We start from the raw sequence: 7,818 nt of genomic DNA, 5'->3' as shown, positions 1-7,818 counted from the left end.
TGATCATAACCACAGGCTGAATCATGGGATGACTCTAGGAAGTTGTGAGAGAGCAGGAATACACAGGGAGATGGCCCAAGAAGATGCTTTTCACTTTAAAAGCACTCTCTGAAGAGAGGCTTCTCACTAACTTGTGTTAACCAAGAGGACAAAGCATCCATTTCTGAAATCTCTTAAAGTTACTGAAGTACCTCAGGCACAGATTTTAAAACCTGATCTAGAGATACCACAAGCCAAAATCACATCAATATCTTTTTTCCCATCTAAACTACAGCAACTACTGTTAGCCACAGTAAAATGTCTCTGAAATAAGGTAAGCTACAGAAACACAATCTGTAATTTTGTATGGCCATAAATAAAGATGGAAGAGAGTTCCAGCTCCTTTTGGCACAATTTTTCAGTCTCTAATACCTTGCAGCTCAAACTTAACAAGACACTGTTCTAGTCCTGATGGAACTAGAGATGAGAAATGTTCCCAAATAACCCCAGTGAAAGATGTTAGGAGGAAGAGCCAGAAAGGAAAAACAGCAAGATCTTGGTCTCTTATTTTAAACTCGCCTAACTTTGTTGCTTCAGAAATTTTATAGTCACTCACCAATACCAAGAATAAGGATTATAAGAATATTGTAAAACTTTCATCTACTAGTCCTATTGGAGAGAAACTGAAAATTCCTCTCTTTAAGGGAAATGCTCTAATGATCTATAATAGTCAAATCTACTTTCCATGTGGAATGAGGCATGAAGATCTGTCAGCACAAATGGAAACAGCTGGCCACCATATCTTGCTGAGGAAGACCATGGCTTGGATGATTACATTTTACTTCTGTCCATAATCTGACTTTCAAAGTTCCACATCCACTGCTGTCAAGAGAAGGTGCTGTGAAACAGAACATAAAATGTATTGCACCCTGTGCTACCCTCACCCAGCAAAAGAAAACATCAAATGAAACACTTCACACAGGATGACTGCCATCTCTCAGCCCAAGAACTGCGCCCCTTTTACTGGGAGATGGCAGCATGCAGTGATGATCAGGTGAGTGTCTATTTTTGGCCAGTAAATTGCTTTTCTCTTAGATATAGCTGAGCACAAAGTGCACTACTTAGAATATTTATAACAGGAGAAAGGCTGTGAAAGATGAGTGACCTGGTTTTGTTCTCACTTCTGTGGGAAAAGTAAACACAAATCCAGTGGATTCAATCATGGCAGAGGAAATCAAATTAAGGCTTGAAGGTCTACAAGACTTCACAGTTTAGAAAGAAAATACAATAAAATAACTATGTGGCACACATCCTCCTTCACTCATGCTTCCCCAGTCTGTCACCTCACCTCTACTCAAAAGAACTTAAGCTAGACCCAGCTGCACAAGCAAACCCCTGGGCTCTCCTGCCCTGATGCAGAGGTCTGTTCAGGAGGATGAGCTGTATCCAAATCATTCCAGAACAGGCTCAAGTATTTCTCAAAGTTCAGAGCTCTTGCTTAGAAATTCCTCAAAGGAAAGTGTGTTCCTTGTACAATGAAATTTGTGGTGCCACAGGGGGGAGCTTGGAGCTTGTGCTGTGGCTAAAGCTCGCCACTTCCAGATCAAGAGAAAAGGACAGCTCAGCAGCATTAACAGCTGCAGCCACTGGAAACGCTGCTCTGGAAAGGCTGGTTGAAAATCATGACACATGCATACATCCTGCACAAGCACTTTATTAAAGATGTTCCTTTCCAACATGATCTTAGGAAACACTCATTGACTTTGCCTTGAAAAAGCAGCCAAACACATAACTTATAGCAGAACAGAAGTCTTACAGAGTCTTTATCCACTACAGTTTGGGAGAAGACTGTGAATGCAAAAAAAGACCACGTTTTCCACCAAATGCACCTGTTGATTTTCTTGGAACACTTGCAAGAGAGGGAAGCCATTCCATTACTTACTCCTTTATCTTCCTCCCAACCAAAGAAAGCAAAATGTCCCAGCACAGTGCTAGGAAATACCTATCTTTTTTTTACACATTATTTTCTAAATGGTGCTACATTTTATTGCATGTTTATTCAATTTTTTTGTGTTGGTACAAAGTGTGAGTAGGAAGGCATATGATTTTATTAACTTGCACAGCAGCTATTCAAATCCATTATAAAAACATATTCCTATGTAAAGGCTTTTAATTAGGCAAGAAATGTGCTTCCTTTGGACAATGGGCTTGGTTCACAGCAATACCTGTGTAATTAATGCTTATTTATTAGAAAAGCATCCCTGAATCAGTAAATGGGGCTATTGACTCAGCTGCAAACCACTATGTCAGTCTGCTTTGGTACCTCTGAAGATGTAAATCATCTACATCTATTAGGAAAACAAATGACCTGTCCTGATTCAAGCTGAAAAACAGTGCTATAATTGAAAAAGCCCAGTCCTGAGCAGCCATTGTGTTTGGTTCTGCAGGATGACAGTGTAGCAATCTCGTTTTTTCTTTAAACAATACTTTCTCATTACCTTAATAGGAATTCATGCTACTTGATTTTGAACTGGGCCCACTATTTACAGTACTACTATACATAACCAATGGTCAATGTAATTAACAAAATGGATCAAATTCATTCTTTTGGAAGAAAAAAAACCAACAAGAGACTGATTTTGCTGGGGTTTTGGAGAGCTGGCTTGGTAAAGAGTGTTCCATCTGTACCGATGCATTTTAAACATGAAGAAATTCCTGGCTAAAAGACTGATGGCTAAGACAACACTTTCAGCGGTAGTATCTTATACTGCTGGAAACTAAGTTACCAGTGATATAACATAAATCAAGGTAGTAGTGCATTAGTTTAAAGATATGTAAATATTTATTTGAATGCTGCAGCATAACAGCTATAATTTTTCACTGCTTTGACATCCAAGGATTCCTAGCTCTCCACAAATGTATTTTTTTGTTTTGGTACTTGCATTCAAAGCAAAGTAACTCCCATTTCTCTGTTCTGCACTGAAATAAAGACTCTTGTTTCAGTCCAAAATGCTTTTTTTATGCTTTCTGGTCTGTCTCTGTCAGTGTTTGTTCTATGAGCACCAAATCCCAGATATTAGTCCCTAGTGTCCAGCTCCCAGTACCCAGGCTCGCAGTGCTCTGTACAAACACACCCCAAAGGCACACCAGGCAACACTGACAGTGCACCTGGTGCCTCCAAACAGGGCTCTGCAGAGCCTGAGCAGCACTGGCACTGCTAAAACACCACTGGGACTTCTGCAACATGATCCCTTTTCCTAGTAGATTCCCATTAGGATTCTTGTTGGAATCTGGGAAAGCAGGCCCTACCCTGCATTTCCCATTTCTCAGGAGACTGCCAGAGTCATCGTGATTTTCTGTTCCTGGGACTGCTGTCACATTCTGCTAAGACCACAGGAGTCCTAAATAAGTAAACACAAACCTCCCTCTGACTTCCATCTAAAAAGCTTCTAACCAGGTCTGCTGATAAGTACTTTGCTCTATGGAGACTCATGCTCCCAGCATGAGAAATGGAAATGGAAATGAGAACACTCAGGAGCAGGCAATATTCAAACAAACAGGAGGTGGGAGAAAGCTGAATTCCCCAACATAAGCTCTGGCCTCAGTAGTGTGTGCTTCTGTAAGAGTTGTTTTCTGTTGCACCAAAAAGGCAGCTTTTAACTGCACAGGTCACAGTGAGGTGAGCAGTACCTGGCTGCTCTGTGACTCTGAACAGATTTCAGGTGCAGCAGGAGTGATGAGGTCAGAACAAGGAGAAACAATCAATTCCCATGCAGGGAAACCTTACCTTAATTCCCAAACTACTTATGGCCTCCATTTTTTTCTAACAGCATCCAGAGCACCTCAGTTTCACATTTCATATGCTTTTTGCAAGACAATTATTCTACTTTATTATTATTTTGTGCTGATTGTCACAGAAAATGAAGTAATTAACAAAAGTCTGCATTTAGGAACTCAATATTCTTTTCACTTATGCAGCTTCACAACAATCATATGAAGTCGAAAACAAAATATTAGTCCTGTTTACAGACAATGAGCTTTAATTGCTTATTGTGCTCTGTATCACAACAGTTAGTTTGTAAAATACAAAAAAATTAAATTTAGGCGCTGACATCTATTTTCATGTGAAATCTCCTTTCCAAATATGCATCTTCTCTACACAGATATGCATATTCAGATGCATTCCATGAGAACACAAAGAAAAAAAAATTAATCTCACTAGCTGAGAAGAAATCAGCTGCAGTGTCACAGCTACAGTGCAGGACACTGCCTCTGGACTGATTCACAGAGAAGGAAAGGTTTTATCCTATTCCCTGCCTTTGATAGCATCCAACAGGATTTGCACTGTGTGAATGAGAACATGGTGATGGTGATGGTGATATGGATGGGTCCCTCTCCATTCAGGATCATATGCAGTAGAATACAATGAATAGCTGCTTTTTATGAGACTGCCTTGTCCGAAACTGGCCACCTTTCAAGTAAAACAGATGCTGCTTACTATAATGTTTTTAATAGGACACATCCTTTTCAGAGTTGATCTCCATCTCCAAGGCAGGACATAGCTTTTATCAACTCCTTGGGCACTTCCTATGAGTGTGTAACTATAGGCTTGTTGCACATCAGGTAATGAATCTGATTTGGTGGACAATGCTGTGACTAGGCTGCCAGGGAGCCTGTCCTGAAGGGAATATGGAAAATGAAAGACACACACCCACACCACCCCAGGAGCAACCTCCTATGGGAGAGTACACATTTTTATGTGGATCACTCAGCTTTTGAGCGTGGTGCACACTGAGGGGCTCTGTGCTTATGTTACCCAGTCTACCTCACAGATATTAATTAGAGGGTTTCAAAACTATTAACAGTCCCAATATTTACTGTATGTGGTCACAACATAACCTGTAGTAGTGTGAGCACCTCTGAAAGGACAGACAACAGAATTTATTCCCTTCCTGTAGTGCACATGCACTCACTACATGTAGCATAGTACATGTACATGTAGCTACACGTACACATGGAGTGTTTCTTGGGCTTGTGTGTTACAGCTGAACTCATCTAAGCAGGCTTGCTGCCTTCAAAAGAAGGGATTCTGCTCCCCAGCACAGAGAACTTCTGCTTCAGGCCACTGTCTCCACTTCTTTCCAGATCATGCTCTGGTACTCATCACATAATGAGTTTGTCCAAGTCACTAATCTGCTGTAGAACTATTTATCTTTTTCTATCGCTGAATTTGTTTTCTGCCAGATCAGTGACCTGAATTGACCCACTGTACAGTAAAATGGAACCAGCAAAGGGGAAAGGGGGAGTAGGAGCTGGAAGTGCAGAGGTGTGTAGGTTGGTGAGAGCAGGATCTCCTCTTTAAGTAGCAGTAAAAGTAACAGCAGATCTAATAGCACCTTCATAAACTGCCAAGCAGAGAATTTACTTTTTGATGCCATACTGCTGCTGCAGGATGGTCCTGGAGACATAGTGGGCTGGTCCTGGGACCAAGATCTGCACTGCAGGGCATTGTGTTCTGCCTCCACATTGTGCTAGTTCTCAAAGCTGTTTGTGCTGTCATCGAGTGGCTGGCAGTGTTGTATTGTTCTTGTGAGCTTATTCCCAGACTGTATGTTCAATCCAGAATTGATTCAAGGCTGGTTTTAAGCCATCCATATGGCAGTCATTGACAGAAGAGAGCACTATAGCACACATTACATTTATTATTCTGAAACTTTAGGAGGGATGTAAATGGTACATGAGTCTCATGCAAGCCTGTGCTGCCTGAAATTTAACTATTTACTTGCTAGTCTCAGTACTCTTACTTTGCACTTCAGTGCAAAGTAGAAAACATACTACTAACTAAGAGCAGGCTTTTCTCACTCTTTTTAGTCATAAAAGAAACTAAATCCTAATTTCCTTCTTCTTTACACTGGCTTCTGGCTTCTTATTCTCCTAATAACCCATGTCTGCAATGAAGGGTCAAAGAAAAAACAGCTTTTCACAATTACTTAGAAAGGTCAAAGACATCACTTCCAACTTAAATAAAAACTCAATTAAATATACCACTTCTGGCACACAGCAGCTCAAGCAGTAGTCATTCCCAATACCATATACTCAAAAATGTTACATATTCTAATAATAAATCCATAATAATTCATATTCTGATAAAATGGCAGGACATGTTCACTGGCAGACTGGAGGAGCCTAAGAGCCTTGCAGCTGAGCCCAAAGGGAAAGCCCTGTTATGCTCCCAGCTTTTCCTAGCACTGAGTAGCTCCACCTTCACCAAGGACAGCTCACCTGTGAAACTGATCATAAGTTATTTAGTTATTGCAAGGGATTTTATCATTCAGATTAAATAAAACTGCTATGACATCTGTTATGCTGTGAGACTAATGAAAGCTTTGAAATTTGAAGAAAACAGAAATACTTGAAAGCACTGTTAGTCCATAATTTTCGAAGTTTTACTTAAGTTCCAGGAGAAAAAAGGAAGAAAGAGGATTGAAGAAAAGAAAGTGGAAAGAAAAAGGAAAGACTGATGGGAACAGAAACAGAAGGAAAGTGCTACTTGATAGGTAGTTTACCAGGAAACTTGCAAGCAGAGATAGTCAAAAATGAAAAGGCATTCATCTACTATTCCATTTCAGTGAGATGCTAAACTCCTCAAGGTCAGCTCAGAACCCAGCTTGAATTTTGCTGAATCTATAAACTCTGCAGATCAGGGATCTTTGCTTCCCTCCATTTTAACGTACCCTGATAACATTAATTATTATGCCTCTGGTACATTTTGTAAATATTCCAGGTACTGACTCTATTACAAAAAACACTGTACTATTCTCCTGCTGGGAGGCAACCCCCACTCTGAGTTCCAGAGAATGCAACTCATACTCAGGAATTTCGGCTATTCAAATTTCCTCCCACCAGCACATGCAAATGACGGCAAGCACTGACAAGAGCAGAATCCTGGCAGCCCTCGTATCCTGCACATGCTCCTGCAGCCATCAGGAGAGGCAGCAGAACGCCCTGCTGGGGAGCTCACTTACCTCAGGGTTCTCTGCCTTATGAGGCTGCACTTACCAAACACAACAGATTAAAAAAAAAAATCTTGAGGATGAGTAGGCGAGAAATTAGGAAAACTAGGTGATAGTGAAGAGAGGTGGTGGAAATTAAAATGTCAGGTTTTATCCCTTCTTCTGTTACTGCTATCTGTGGATATTACAAAGGCAATTAGTCAGCTCTGGTTTTTTGTGATCTCTAAAACAGTAGGAACTGCTGATGATAAATGTGCTTAGGGATTACATATTTGAGGGTTTCGTGGAAGTGTGTGAAACATACTTCGCAATATACGAGTCTCTTAGGCCTCATTTTCCAACACCTTGTTCCTTGTGCAAGATGTTTGTATCAGTGCCTCACAAATGCAAACTGCATACAAAACAAGAAGTTTCTGTGGCTTTTATGATTCATGTTCACTATCAACCAATAGGGAGTCATGGAGCAATATAAAATCAGGCTAAACATTGCTTCAACAGGACAGCTAATTTATGGCAGTATTAAAACCTCCCTAGACAAGGTGTTCATATATTTGCCATGATTACCATTTTTTGCTAATAGGTAATGGCAATCCTTCTTGTTGCAAATAAAACACTTGTTATCTTCAAATCCACTGAGAACTTGGTGGTCCAGCTTTTCTTCACCTTTGCCTGAGACTTCCATGGTTTCGACTGCCACTACCAAGTTTCCCTCTGCTACCTCTTCTTTAGGACGATGACCTCTAGCTCTTGAGAACTTTATCTTGTTCCTCCTTTATCTTTATCTTATCCTCCTTTCCGATGATTCTCTCTGCCCCTCCTGGAGTAC

The sequence above is a fragment of the Melospiza georgiana genome, chromosome 3, assembly GCF_028018845.1.
Source record: "Melospiza georgiana isolate bMelGeo1 chromosome 3, bMelGeo1.pri, whole genome shotgun sequence".
NCBI lineage: Eukaryota > Metazoa > Chordata > Aves > Passeriformes > Passerellidae > Melospiza > Melospiza georgiana.
This window is presented reverse-complemented; position numbering follows the sequence as displayed.